The following is a 16,492-nucleotide window of genomic DNA, read 5'->3' as shown; positions in this document are numbered from 1 at the left end:
AAGTTTTGATTCCCTTGAGAGTGTCGAAATACGTTTTGTGTTTAGTAATAAATGGCTGCGTCGTTCTTTGCGTTAACTTAGAAGTTAGATTTAGCAGCTTCAAGAGAGTGTAGACTTGAGTGAATTGTTTTACTCTTCTTCTAATTCGATACTTCCACGCATTCCCGAGATAAAGGGCCTTGACAGACAGACAGACAGGCAGAAGGACCGATGGACAACAAAATGTCACGAGAACAACTGCTGAGAATGATTGAATTTATGCGTGGAACTGTTAACTGAACTGGAACTGAATATTATGTAACGATGTAAATCAAAGATCCAGTCAAACAAATTCTATTAAAACCTGCTACGATTAACTACATAGAAATAAGAAACCGCAATGGCTAATCACCGTTAGCAAAGGTTTGATACGTTCAATGAAACTAATAGGTTTAATTAATTTGTTTTAGTTGTAGGCGAGCTTTGTGCTAGCTTTGCGTCTAGCAGAACTGATAGTAAATATATGTTTTAAATGTAATTAACCATGTGTAATTTCTGAATTAGTACATTTTGTTATAATGTTATTGTTTTAATTTACTACATAATGGTATTCAGTTTATTGCCAAGTTCATTATTTTTCAATATAAGCAGCTTTAAGAATCAGTGCTAAAATTAGAAATACACTTAAATTAATCTACTTCATCAGACTATTTTATTTTACCTATAACAAAAATTAAAATGATTTATTTTCCCGATATCGCGCGTTTTTATTCCGTTCCTTTTATAAGTATCTATTTAATTTTTGATAATTAAATGTTATAAATATTCTTTTTCGCAATTCAAGTGCATTGTAAAAAGAACGTGGTTTTTCTGCGTTAGTCATGTTATGATGGGGGGTGTCTGATCAAGGATTCACAAAGCTTTATTTTTGTGAAGATAGGGTGAAGGATTCAGCCAAAGTATATCAAGTATTGTTTATTTTCATAAAAAAAAAGCAAGAGTCTGTACCTCGTCACAAGGTTACAAATAATGGCCAGTTTTAGAAGACAAGGCAAGCTCTGTGACAAACAGACACCGAGTCGCATAAGAAATCTCTACAACAAGCAGTGATTACATTTCCCATGGAAACAGTGTGTTAATCAGATTTCTTTTTAATTATTGCGCAGACTTCAATAAATCATAATACATATAAATTTTATTAAAATTATATTGAAATATTAATTGAAATTTTTATTTGTAACAAATATCATCATCATCAGCCGGAAGACGTCCACTTCTGGACTTTCATTTAACTTAAGCGTATATTTTGTAACAATATTTGGTGAATAAGTGACTCATGGCGGGAAAATTTGGTGTCTAGCCAGTACGCTATACGATTTGGTTGAATGCGGGGGAAATTGTGCGGAAAACTCGTTATGTATAAACTTATATTATTCCAACAGTGTTTAAACTATCGATTGGTTATACAATACGGCAGGTAACCCCTCTAAACGCCGGATAGAGATTCTTTTAAATGTAGAGTTATCTGTAATTATAATAATTAAAAATTCTCATATGTTTCAATTAAATTTAAGACAGCTTCGTGAATATAAATGTAGTTAAAGGAATTTGACTAAAAAATTTAGATCTGCATTTGGCATGACTGTTAACTTAACATCCAGTCCGATCTTCATGCATGGCATGTTATATGTAGCTTTTTAGCGACCGACTACGTTAAAAGTTCATATTCTAAATGAAAATCCCTGACATGGGTATCTAACATAGTATGGAATTCCTGTGAGTGGATGAAGTAATTCATAACAGTCCTGAGTATAATTTTAATGTAGAATTATTGAGTTGCCATTTAGAATTATATAAAAAAATCATCTTCCATTGTATTTGTAGCTTGATTCAAGGAAATTGACAATAAATTCAGCTCACCTCTGACCTACACAGCTGGCAACGCGTGGGATAATCCAGTAATTTGTCAAGCATTCACATATACTGGACAAATTATATCCCCACTGCAGTGTGCGGAATGTTCCGTTCAAATTGGTTGTGGTTTAGTTATCACATCGGTGTGCAAAGTCGGGGACATAACAATTATTCAATTATTTGTTACATAAATGCTTCCTTTGTATTATATTTTATAACGTAATACAATACCTATTGTGGCTAACATGTAAATATTTATGTAGAAATCGTATAACTATATTTATAATACTACGATAATATTAAATTAAAACTATCGTCACGGGGAAGTATACCAAGGAACAGGCAGCAATACCGCGTTAGATCTTTTTGCCTCCAACTCGACTCTTGACGACAACGGAAAATGCCCCCTGACCATCCCGCGGTGTCAGAGCTCTATCCCTGAAGTACAGTTCAGACTATTTTCGTTGGACGTCAGGAAGTCGAGCGGGCCGGATGGCTGTTCTCCAATCGTGCTTAGAACGTGTGCCCCTGAGTTGACGTCGGTGCTAACGCTATTATTCCGGCACTCATACAAACGGCGTAGTCCCTGACTCATGGAAGTCAGCCCTTGTCCATCCGATCCAAAAAACAAGAGACAGTTCGGATCCGGCAAACTACAGGCCTATAGATATTACCTCCCTGTTCTCCAGAATCATGGAGAGCATAATTAACCGCCAGCTCTTGGTATACCTAGAGGGTCACCAGTTGATTAAAGACCGACAGTACGGCTTTCGCCATGTTCGATCGGCTGATGATCTTCTAGTATACCTAACGCATAGTTGGGCGGTGGCTATCGAAAGCAAGGAGGAAGGCCTGGCAGTTAGCCTAGATATAGCGAAGGCCTTTCATCGTGCATGGCACAAGGCGCTTCTCGCAAAACTTGCATCATTTGGGCTTCCCGAGAGCTTATACAAGTGGCTTCCTCACTGGGCGCAGCATACACATACAAGTCGTTATCGACGGTTATTGCTTGAATCCCAAGCCCGTGAACGTTGAAGTGCCCCAAGGCTGTGTGCTATCTCCCACGCTGTTTCTTCTGTATATCAATGATATGTTGGACACCTACAACATAAATCTCGAGCGATTGCCAATTCCGCGGCCATCTGGAGAGCAAAGCCAAATTGACTTCGAAGAAACTGGGCGTCATAAATACAGCACGGCTATACTTCAAGCCGGCCTACATTCTAGCGCTGTACAAAGCGCAGGTCCGGCACATATGGAGTATTGCTCTTCATCTCTGGTCTGGCGCACCCCAGTATTAGCTCGATCCATTTGACCGCGAGCAACGCAGTTTATCACTTGGCGTTGCGTAGAGACATCTTCATTGTGTGTCCTCTACCGCATTTATCACGGGGAGTGTTCCGAAGAGCTGATTCCTGCTGCTGAATTCGCTCTTCGCACGACACGCCATTAGTTAGGATATCATCCCCACCATCTGGATGTGTGACGGTCCTTCACAGTGCCGTTTTCAAGGAGCTTTCTTCCACGTACTACAAAGTTGTGGAATGAACTTCCTCATGCGGTGTTTCCGGGACGGTATGACATGGGTACCTTCAAAATAGCGCGTACACCTTCCTTAAAGGCCGGAAACGCTCCTGTGATTGCTCTAGTGTTGCAAGATATTGTGGGCGGCGGTGATCACTTAACACTAGGTGACCCGTACGCTCATTCGTCCTCCTTTTCCATAAAAAAATAGATAGCTAGGATGATCCGTTGACCGAAATAGCTGCCAGCGTTTGGGTTTATAGTATGTATCCCTCTAGGATCCATGGGCCAAGTGTCTCGACACTAAGCGGCACAAAGATGTAAGACTCACTGAGACCAACATATGTGGGACGCTTGCTGTCTTCAGCAGTCGAAGCAGCAGCCCCAGCACTAACAGACGTAACTTGGATATGAGTATGGGCCAGAGTGTTGACACAAGTCACGTCCCACATCAGCGCCCTTCCTCGTGCTCAAGCCACCACGGTCATTCCATCAGGACGTTTGCCATCGCTGCTATTATTGTTGTGACTTATGTATAAGAAAGAAATAGGAATTTTATTTAAGTGTCTTAAGGATCAATATGTTTGTAGAACTTTATATTTCTGTATGAGAGTGGTGATTCAGGCTAGCTGCATCTAGTTGTAAACTAATAACTAATAGATGCGTTCACACAAACGAACAAATAAACTAAATACTCTTCAACTTTAACTATCAGCGTTGATGATAATTTGTGATACCGAGGCGTATTTCAGTTTCTATTTCACTCATTTCACATTAATTTTCTACAAGGATTATATTCTTTTGCGTTTTAATTTAACTTCGACCGATTATTATTTATGTGTACGTACATGTCTGTAAGTTATATTTAAACCAAATGAAATTGATAGCGTAAGTTCTTAATTGTTAAGAACTATTAAATGAGGTCAAAAGTTTTGTAATCAGTATTATGTTCTCGAAGCCATTAAGCTCCTTATATAAGCACAAATAAGGTTACAATGTGGATTAAATGACACCATCATCGTCGAGTTGTCTTCTCACCCCCTGGTGGAGGCAAAGAGGTACTCAAAATTTTGCGTATTGCTCATACCACCCAGTTATTTTCAGATCAGTTTGGTTCTATCTTTCAGACGAGTAGTCACTCGAAACGACGCCCAGACGAACGGAGGAGAAGGAGTTTTTAGTCGTTCGCGCTTTGACTTGACAGGTTGAAGCACAGGGTTTTAGTTTTAAAATAATCTACTATCAGTTAGAGTTTAGACGATGATCAAAAGATATTTCTCATTTTCTAGAAGTTGGGCGTAAAGTAAATAATTCAAACATGATTTACTCTATAATGTCATTTTTCTAAGTCTTCACATTCATTTTATGTACATTTTTTTTATTGAACGCAATCCATGTATATAAGTTTTATACGTACTATATATAGATATATTATTCCTACACTTGTAGCATATGAATTATGATTGAGGAACTCTCCTAAAGAACCAGCAATGGAATATCCTTTTCTATGCTATAATAAATCAATATTAAGGGCAGTATCTAAGTAAATACACCCGGGAATAAGGGTATGAACTCTATCTTGACTCGAGGAGTACACTTGATATGAAACTCGGCTCAAGTGACTTGAAGATTTCGCAATGTTTCTTTTCTTAGCATTAGCTTAGTAAATTCTGTTTTTCTTAAAAATATTTTTCTGAAAGTATTCTTAAATCGTGCCATTTATATTGAAACAAAAGTTTGTAAAGTGTATGAACCTGTGGTTCAGATATTATATTATGTCACAAAATAATGAACTGATTTTGATGGAAAAAGCGTATGGGAATAATTATTATAAAATATATATATTTTTTTAAAGATAACAAACTATTTATAATATTTTGTGTAAACAGTGGCAATCGTGAGAAAAAATGTGTTATATGTGCCTAAGGATGTAGAATGTATCAAAAAGTTTGAAAAAATATATTCGTTTCGTCATTTATGTCAACTATGAAAAGGAACGAATGAACGTTTTACATTGTAAAGAATTTGTTTACAACTCGAAAATATTTTCCAAACTTAAATTCGAAACTCAAAAATAAATAAATAAAATAAACTTATTTGACAACTCTTCTCAAGTAGTCATTTTGTAATTTTCGCTCGCTGATGATTATGGTTTTTCAATATGATTATGGTATTTTCAATCACGTAACTTAATATCTCTCTTCAAACTTGTGAATTCCAGTATCGAACAAGGTTTTCCATACTTTACCTATTAATCATGGTTTCGTGCATAGTGCCGTTCAGGATTCATGAAAAACCCATAAAATCTGAATGGTACTACAACTGCGCTTGTCACCATGAGACATAAGATGTGAAGTTTCCTTTGCCCAGTAATTTTACTTACTACGGCGTCCTTCAGACCGAAACACAATAATGCTTACAAATTACTGTTTCACGGCCGAAAAAGGCGCCGTTGTGGTACCTATAATCTTGTCGGCATCCTGTGTAAAGGATCCTCCCACTGGTAAATCTAGATGGTGCAAATAGATAATCAATAAAATTAAGATTAACTTTTCCAATAATTTTTTTTTTCGACAACCTTATCTTAATACTAATTAAGTGATTGACTTGATTAAGTGCCATCACAATCGCACTGGTCGTTTACATATAATGTTAAATTGTTAAGTCTGATTAGACCGAAAACTTAAATCCGAAACACGAAAATGATTGCACGTTATTTGACGACAGAGCAAGGCGCCGCGGCCGCTGTGATAGCCGACATCTTGTGCGAAATAGCTTATCTTATCTTCTTATCTACATTATTCGAAATTCAAAATATTCACAGAATTGCATCAAAACATTTTCTGTTGTAACAAATCAGTATAATCCTGCTAATCTTCCATCTCTCATCAATTTATGTCGTATTGTGGCAAAGTTGGCAAGCTGAAAGCTCTATAGAGCTGGCTGTGACAGAAATTGCTGCGATCTCCGAACAATGCACTGAATGGGCTGACGCACAAAAGCGTTAACTGAATCTCTTTGTGAAGTATTCCCTTTGAAAGTATTTTTTAAATAATAATATTTTTTGTTTGTAGATTGTTAATTAGAGCTCACAGAAATATGTTTTTTTTAATTCCAACAATAAACTTATTGTTGAAAAATGTCGTGAAATAGGTCGAAATGAAAAAATGAATAATTATGCTGCTGTTAGAAGACTTATATCATTATCTTTACAATTTCTATATTTTTGGAAGAATATTTGTCAGAATTACAATATGAAAAACTGAAATTTGATACTGAAGATACTAAAAATTAAAAAAAAACATCTACTCAATAAGTTATTACAAATTGTTATTAAAAATGTTGTAATTTTAAGAAAATTATTAATAGTTTTTAATGACTTGACTTCTTTTATTTGTTTCGTCCAATTTAATCTATATATATAATATAGTTAAACGAAATAAATATTTCTACTTCAATATTGTTTGATTGTTTAGGCACTTCTCGATATTGTGTATTTATGTATTTAATAAAATTGTATTATTAAGATGCACGCGTTATGTTTTTTAGGTTGAGTTCATAATGAAGTTAAGATTTTTTGTAATTCTATGTAGTTTTCCCCTACTAAAAATTTCATCGGTCTTGGAGCAAGAGGCTCTATCTAGTCGTATAAATTATTTAAGGGATTCTTTATTTATTTATAAATATTACTAAATGCCTGTTCCACAGAATATAACGTAGAAAATAATGGCTATCATTGGGTTAGGTGATAGCCATTCTTTCCCAATGCGTACGCCATTATATGCGCTAGCACAAAAGATTGTATTGAATTCAGGGGCTGATATACGTTCACCTGTCGAGTTGAATGCGTCCTCACTTCCTTTACAAACAGTGGTCCGTAAGGGCGCCACATACATACTATCTGATAAACACATTCTAGCTGTATTATATAATGTATTTACAATATTGTATGTTTATTACTATATTATTTTCATTGCCGCATTATTGTATAATTTTCTAAAAAAAAACGTAGTATATATTTATCTTTCTAATATATAAAATTCTCGTGTCGCGGTGTTTGTAGTTAAACTCCTCCGAAACGGCTTGACCGATTCTCATGAAATTTTGTGTGCATATTGGGTAGGTCTGAGAATCGGACAACATTTATTTTTCATCCCCCTAAATGTTAAGGGTGGTCCACGCCATTTTTATTTTTATTTTTTTTTACTTTTTTTTAATTTGTTTGATTATGAGTCAGCATTAAAAATACACACATCTTCAAATTTTCACCCATCTACGATCAACATTAATAAGTTAATTTTGTATCGCGATTTTAATATCGGCAATACAACGTTTGCTGGGACAGCTAGTTTATCTATAAATATTTTATATTTACATATTATTTATCTTAGTCGATTATTGATTCTGTATTGTACCGCACGTCTATAAATAGTGTAAATCTGAGTGAGAAAACCCTATCTAAAATATAAAAAAAATGCTACCTACTTGGATACATAAAAAACCAAAATTTATAGCATAGTGTTTCATGTATTATATCAGGTATATTCATTATAAATTTTTATGAAACTTGATTTAGAACAACACCTATTTCAACGAGTATATATACTATAACATCTACAGATCCAGCACAATTTTAACAAAAGAACATCTGTTTGTATGAATAATATTAATTTTTAATAATATGCACTATAACATACACTATCGGCTTAAGTTATATAATTTAAACATATCCATCGAACTAAACATTTCACGACTTTCAAATTTTCCACATGGATTTTCAGAAAACAATAAGAGCCCTCAGCAGGCCCTACCGGGAAGGCTCGGCATTGTGAGATCCAGACCACTCTACGTTCCTCTTAATTAAGGAGGTAATACGTGATACTCTAGGAGCCGGTTGCAATTTTGCTTACATATAAAAATATAAACAATATTATTTATTGCAAGAACAGATCACGGCTGACGGAATAATAAATAAAATGGTACAAATCTAGACGGCTGACTCAGGTATTACAAAAGAACAAATATAAAATTATTTTAGTGCTTCGTTTGCGATTTGATTATTCTATGTGTCATTTAAAAATGAGAGGGTTTCCGAAATTAAACGATGTCCTAAAGCGAACTATGTATTATAGGACCCTATTGGCAAACCTAAGTTGTTGACCCTTAATAATTTATAATTTACTTACTCAGTGCCTAAAGACATTTGAACAAAGTAACTGAAAAACAAAGTGAAATTAAATCGTAGTTGGCTCATTCTAATTTATTGAATTAGGCGTTATTTTGCGGAAATCCATAATGATACAAATGATTTAAGTTTTCTTTAGTGTTAATTCCGCCAATATTTGTTTTTAAAAAACAATTCGACACGTGTTTTGCCTCTACACGAGGCATCCTCAGGACGTGTTGTCTCGCCAAAATCTGGCACGAGACTGGCAGTCGAATTGTTTTTTAAAAACAAATATTGGCGGAATTAACACTAAAGAAAAGTTAAATCATTTGTATCATTCTAATTTATTTTTTTATTGGTTTACTCCATAGAGGTTATTTTATTCATAACATTTTATTTTTGTCTCCCTTTATCTGTAATTTTCCAAAAAAAAATTGTATAAACAGGAGCTTTAGCTACATCAGTTGCAAATATTACTTACTTACTTACTTACAATTACTTAAAATAAATAATTTATTTTCAATTTTGTTAATTTGTTAACAAAATTTAAAATAAACTACCGTTTATTGTCCTATCTGTGGGAACAGTAATAAAATGGTAAACCGCTATTTATACCACACCTGTGCAACGTATCCATTTCTTACGACAGGTAACCTGTCAGGTTTCTGTAAAATACGCCAACTACACTCCAATATACGCCACGCCACACGAAAGTAGCCGTCATATCTATCATTTGGATTATTCGCCGTCTCCCTGTCTACCCGCCACGTCCAATGGCCCATTGAGTCGTCTGCACCGAATATGCGACCAGATAACGATGCTCTCCGGTTATTACACTACTTTCACACCTCTATGTCTATCCAAATAGCGCTTCAAACGTTACAGTCTTTTACAAATGATTTTGTTGTTTCATGTATGTACCTAATAATTCTGTGTTCAAGAATATCACATACTTCATTTTAGTGGTGGAGATAGTATACCATTATATTCCAGAGGGAATGGTTTACTGGTTATATTAAGTTAATATAAAGGCTACGAATTTTACGTTTCATCTTCTGTTGATCAGTCGGTAACATCTCCACCATCGTTTTTGGATGCCCAGTATACTTTGTGTGTGTTCTGATCGAATACATAATTGTTGGCACAAAAACATTCTAGCTGTATATATATAGTTTTTGGGGAGCAGTTCCATAAAGTTAATTCCATAATGTCTAACCTGCGATATCTCAATCTATCATATCAACAAAATCGACTATTTTTAATGCGCATCTGATTGTCCAAACCCTTTAGGAAATCAAACAAATGACAATTACAGTGTATGAAATTCAGACAAAAATCTGAAACAAAAATCCTAAAGGGAGTGAAGAAACTTCTCTCCTGTAAACTAATTTCGTCAATCCAGTATAACCCTTCCGATAACTAAAGAAAGGTTTTTACCAGATGTATAAGGAGCAGGTAGATACAGACTAGCAGATTCATATTATGTATTCGAATACGGTAAATATTTAGAGTCATAATTGCACTTAACCAATACATTAGGATTAACAGCGGTGGTCTGAATGTTCGTAGGTCGGTCGAAACTGGCGAAAATACAAGAATTTCGAATACAATTAGTGATTCTGAGCTTAATGGTTGTTAACAGCGTACTCTCAATTAGGAAAAACAAGTGCTTTTTTATCGTCATTTTATTTGTAAACGTGCTTTAAGTAATTTTATTGCAAAATATGTTTATGGAAAATTTGAATAGAATATAAATTTGTCTTCATTAATCCAATACTTATTGTTTATCCGTTCTTTTAATGACATTATAGTAAGTATATACTATAATAAGTTAACTTATTGCCAGTCAAGTTTATATATAGAAAATAAATGCCTTTACCTGGACGAGATCGATGATTAGCGATGAGGTCGTCTATTTGTTTTCATAATTCATTCATTCATTCATAATTAGTTTGGGTAAACAACTTTTTTATTCGGGAAACCGTGTGTGCGTTAGAAGACACGACAGAAATGAAAATTTCTTCAAAGCGAGTTTAATAATACGGAATAGAATTGTTTTTTATTCCATATTCATAAAATAATAACGTTTACAATACACTTATTTAATTATAATAGTGGATACATATTTCTGGTACATTTATATATTCGGCTGCTATTCTTCGCTGCTATGCTCTCAAACACGGTCAGTATTTGTTTACGGCATTAATTCATGTTTTAACATAAAATATGAGTAATTAGTTAGCTATATAGCTATATAGTGTTTATTAGTTTTTTCTGGTAGGTTTGACCTTAGGCAGTGATTTTTCATTTCACTGTATTGAGTCACAGATCTTGAAGATGAAGATGTTGAATATTGATCTAATAGCTTAGGTCTGAAACTGTTCTTTGACAATTACATATAACACAAATAAAATTTGAAAACAAATGGTATGAACGATGTGGGACTAGATCCCGCGACCGCACGGAACGCCGTGCGATTGTTCTTCCAAATGAGCCAACCGTTCGAGTTATAGATAAATTTTGTATGCTTTGATATGCTAATGATCACTTTTTTACAAATTAATACCTTCAGAATTCTTTTTGATGCCAATTAATCACTGCAGCCGCTTCGGAAACAAAATCTGAAAGAGAAGAAACCACGCATAGTATTCTTATTTAAACTGTATTTTTTAAATCAACATTGAGAGAGAAGAGGTTGAGTTTTGCTGTAAGATTCTTGAACATAGGATGTTAGATCTTATTAGCCCGTTTATCAAAACACAAAAACAATAAAGCGATCAAAGTCAATTATTATCTCACCTCTTGTTAAGTTAACCTGCATTACAGTTACAATAATCATTTATTTTTATTTCTGGTCAGATTTGATTCGTTGTGAGATTGGAATTGATAATATGAACAAAAAATAAACGAGCTTAGCGGTCGAGAGGAAATTGTAAGAAGATTGTTTGTTGTTATAATAATACTGTAGGTGGCATCATAGCTGTTATGTGGTTGGAATACCTACTCAAACTTGATTTTAGTAGTTAGTATTAGGGCCATCCAAAGCCGTATTACTGTAATAGTTACACAACTGAATTTTTTATGTTTGACTGAGCGTGTTTTACTTTTACAACAAATAAAAAAAGGATGAATCAAAAGTGATTGAAAGTGGTGATGAAAGCGGCTAAAGACATTCCCAGACAAGCATTCGAGGACTTTACTGCCCTAATAGCCTCTGTCCTTATATCTATGTGTCCTGCCTAATGCCACTTCAGTTTCGCAATCATCCGGGCTTTGGTTCTCCTACGGATCTCCTCATTTTCGATCTCATAGGGAAACTCCGAGCGTAGCCCTCTTCATTGCCCTCTGAGTGAGCGTCATAGTTAGCAAACATGTCTGCGTTCCATAAGTCATCATTGGCAACAGACACTGTGCGGCGAATTTCAAAATGTGCTCTACGTCAGCACAGTAGACATATTTATGTCTACTATGACGTTGGATAAAAATATTACATGATGTAAATATTGTACGATGGTACAGAACCGTTCAACTTTTACTCGATAGTTTTTTACAAAAAAATACCTGGTATGCGTTCGTCCATTGCATTATAGTTACAATTTTAACTAATGTATAAATTCATTCTTACAACAAGTAAAGATAACTTTTTATATAAATCTCTACGTGGTAAATTAGTAAAATATAACTTAAACTGTATCTACAGCTAAGAGCCCTTACCTATTAAATAATTAAAAACAGCGGAATTCTAGCGACGTTTCTGTCGCGCCACATTTAAAATTCCCAACAATCACAAGTGGCAGTTAGTCACCGCAATCATAGGACGGCGACCTCTGGCGGTCGATACTTCAATCATTACTTTTCTGTATTCTATATGTAATGTTATGCAGGCCACAATCTGCGGACTAGATTAATAATGCTATGTATTTTATTGCTTTTTACTAACATTTATATTATTGTTAACTAGTGACGACCCGCTCGTCTCTCGCGTGACTTTCAATTTAACAAAACAATTTGTTCAAAATGGCCATTATTGACACGTTCTCGAGTAAAAACCTCATTTTCTATGTAGCTCTGTGGGAAATGATTGCACCTGAATAGCTTTTGATCACAACCACCTAGAAAGCCAAACCCTCAACGACTTAAGCGTTTCTCATCAAGACCTTTTCAATGATATATTATGGGGGTCTGTACCTTTATCAGTGGGAGGCTCCGTTGCACAGGATGCCGGCTAGATTATGGGTAATACAACGGCGCCTATTTCTGCCGTGAAGTAGTAATGTGTAAGCATTAATCTGTTTCGGTCTGAAGGGCGCAGAAGCTAGTGAAATTACTGGGCAAATGAGACTTAACATCTCATGTTTCAACGTGATGAGCGCAGGACTCTTCAAGAATCCTGAGCGACACTGCATTGTAATGGACAGGACGTATCAATTACCATCAGCTGAACGTCCTGCTCGTTTCGTCCCTTATTTTCTTAAAAAAACCTATTGTGGTTGCTGAGTAATAAAATTTTCTTGCTTTCATGCTTTATGTAATATATAGAGAAGTCGGGGTTCGTCCTTAACTAAATGGTGTCACTCAACACGTTGGCCTATAAATTGTATATTCACTGAAAAAGAGTAGCCTACACAGGTATGTGTAGTGTTAGTTAGTGATAATATGATTAATGCCGTAGCATACTTAAATATCATCAAAGAAACAAAAGTGAGCCAATAAAGTAGGAAAATATACAGGAGTCTATAACCTTAACTTGTTCTCAAATAAAAATACATATTTTGTTTACAGTCATAAACTTACTTGTGTTGGGTGAAAGCTACGCACTGTGCTGCTAAACCAAGCAAAATTTTTAGCTGCGAGTTGAAAGACGACTTGGCAATAGTTGCCCAAAACACGCGTATTCTTTTTTTATTCCTCTGGTGTTACAAAATGGTGGCGATAAATAGATACCACTTTAAAGTAATCTTCTGGTATTGCATAGCTGGAAGTCCTCAACAATTAGTGTTCAAGTTAGACTAGTTCTACTATGCCTTACTTGCAGATTTCCTCCATAGATTTAATGGTCCTTTTCTATTACTTACCTTGTGGGTTAGATTTGGTGGCTCATTTGTTGGTTATCTTTAAAAATTCTGTTATCCCATAACAAAAAACCTCCACGATAATGTTTTTTGATAATGGTGACTTTCTAAATATTTCTTAAACAGACATAATTTCTCCCACATAGTGCGTATCGTTCAAGTTAACTTGAGCCGTATTTATGACTCGTCGTTCATCAAACGCTACCATAAAATGAGTTATTACGTACCTCCTCATAAACCCAACCTCACTTCACCTGGAAACAAGTTCATGTTGCTCATAAATCATTAATAATTTATGACTGAGAACATTTTTTTACGTGCACAGAATTCGTGAGCATACTTTTTACAAATTTATTTATATATATGTTGATCTTTTAGAGGAATGAATGAGACTGGGCGGCCACGTTTGGCTAAGTAACGCTTGTTCGGGTAAAGCCGTCTTCATCCAGTTGACAAATCGATTCGAGAGATTTGCTCGGTGAGAACAGTTGAATTTCATATTATTAACCTCAGCTCGATAACGTTTTTTTAGATTGCCAACTAGATATGTTATTTTTTTTTATGGAATAGGAGGACAAACGAGCGTACGGGTCACCTGGTGTTAAGTGATCACCGCCGCCCACATTCTCTTGAAACACCAGAGGAATCACAAGAGCGTTGCCGGCCTTTAAGGAAGGTGTACGCGCTTTTTTTGAAGGTACCCATGTCGTATCGTCCCGGAAACACCGCACAAGGAAGCTCATTCCACAGCTTTGTAGTACGTGGAAGAAAGCTCCTTGAAAACCGCACTGTGGAGGACCGCCACACATCCAGATGGTGGGGATGATATCCTAATTTGTGGCGTGTCGTGCGAAGGTTTATAAAAGAGAAGGAGAAACGAGCATACATACCTGTCACCTGGCAAGTTATCACCACGGTACATACTATCTTGTTACCAGAGGAATCACAAAAGCGTTAATGAACTTATTAGGTATTTTAATTTCAATTTATTGCAATTCCATAAATATATTTCTTTAAATATAACATTTGGAGTAAAAAATATAATTGTACAAGGCAGTATTATGGATACCCAGTTTGGGTGTCGCAATTTGGTCTGAACAGCAGACCGTAGGGAGACCCATATTTTTATTTATTTTCGTTTGAGTCGTCAAGGAAATCATTATGGCATAGTAGCACTTTTCTAATAAAAAGTTTTTTAGTATTTTAATAAATTCATTTTCGTTATCTATGTTTCGAATTTTGTTTGGCAGTTTATTTTATATTTTGACAGACATTACGTAAGGAGTCGATGTATGTTTATAAATTCAAATCCAAAAACACATTGATACATGGTAGATGAGGTTGATCCGGGGGCTTTGAACCGGATGTTAAGGGTCAAGTATTATTCCTTTTACGCCACAACACGCTTTTTGATTGAAATTTTTAATTTAATAAAAATTATTGTTTCTTATATGTTCTTCACACGAGCTCTACTTTTTCGGAACATGTGGCAGATTCAGTAATTTAAATGATATATTTATTGTCATGATTCAAAAGCGCTTAATTTAAGACTAACTGAATAATGTTTATTTGACCTTGAGTTTATTATCAGTAAATGATTACGCTTAGCAACATTGAAATTAACTCATTAAATATACGACATTTATGATTATTTTTTTGTTTCAGATGGGACGACGGTAGAATAAATAAACAACGAGATATATTGCAGCAAAGTGAGGGTTAGTATTATTATTTTTTTTAATTTGAAAAAGAAAATTCCAGATTAGTTCCATTATAAAACAACAGCAACCTTAAAACAACAACAACTTCAAAGTTGATGATTATTTTGAGACGAAAGATTTATTATATTTTGTTTAAGCATTAATTTTACATTATTTCATTTTAGTGTATCTAATACTATTAAACGAACGATTCTTATCTAGGAAATGGCTCTACCGATTTGGAAAATTTTTTAAGGGAGTTTGGGGAGCGAGAAATCGACCTAGCTTCCACAAAACTCTGGGAAACGCTTTACTAACTTTAGAACAAGACAGAACTCTGTCACCCAAGACCAAATTGATATAGATGGTACTTTCTTATGTTTCAATTGGCACCAACTTCAAAATGTTGGAAAGAATAATATAACTTTAATGTGTGTTGTGTTAAGTTGTTTTTCTTCTATGTTTATTGCGGTGGTATCGTAGAAAATATTTTCGGCTCATAAATGTAACTAAATGGAATTGAAAAAACCACAGAATCCAGCTTGATTTAAAAAAACACACTCTGCTTCGATTTTCATGTGAAAAACAGGAAGCACACTCTTCACACTTCACTCTATCCATAAACGCGCCGTCCTAGATCTTTACATCGATAATAATGTCGCAGTGTTAGATATTTCTTTTAAAACTATTTCATGCAAACAGGAGCACCCATATTGAAGAATAATATATTAAAATAAAACATTTATTGTTGTTATCATGTAATTAAAACAAAAAGGAAGCAGGCTTTAACAAAATATCTATTAGTGCCTCGCCAAGATCAAGATGGATCAAGATATTGTGAGTGACCTAAAAACAAAGTTTGAAAAAAGATAGTACTTCTCGCTAGAACAAAAACAATCTCTCTATAAGTGGCACTTCCGATCATAAATAGAGTATTTTCTCGTCTCAGATTTTGTGCACCATAGTATTAGCTCATACCACCTTAGAGAGTGTAACGAAGAAATGGTTGAATTGTCGTAAAAAAATCTCTTATATGCATTTAAAACGGGGAGTGTTTTCTGTAGAGTGTTCCAAAGAGCTGTTTGTACTTCTCCCTGTTTCCATTATAGAAATTAATTTACATCTTTAATTTGTTA

At 34.8% G+C, this 16,492-nt stretch overlaps 1 protein-coding gene across 5 annotated transcripts in view; it reads left to right on the top strand.

Moving 5' to 3' along the window:
- Nucleotides 1-16,492, top strand: part of LOC126977046 (protocadherin-like wing polarity protein stan) — a 196,629-nt gene that overhangs the window by 114,171 nt on the left and 65,966 nt on the right. For all 5 annotated transcript variants that reach the window (XR_007732138.1, XM_050825704.1, XM_050825705.1 and 2 more), the window contains one exon: nt 15,322-15,374. The gene's annotated coding sequence lies outside the window, so the exon portion shown is untranslated. The remainder of the gene's footprint in view (nt 1-15,321; nt 15,375-16,492) is intronic.

The sequence above is a fragment of the Leptidea sinapis genome, chromosome 43, assembly GCF_905404315.1.
Source record: "Leptidea sinapis chromosome 43, ilLepSina1.1, whole genome shotgun sequence".
In the NCBI taxonomy this organism is placed as follows: domain Eukaryota; kingdom Metazoa; phylum Arthropoda; class Insecta; order Lepidoptera; family Pieridae; genus Leptidea; species Leptidea sinapis.
This window is presented reverse-complemented; position numbering and strand designations above follow the sequence as displayed.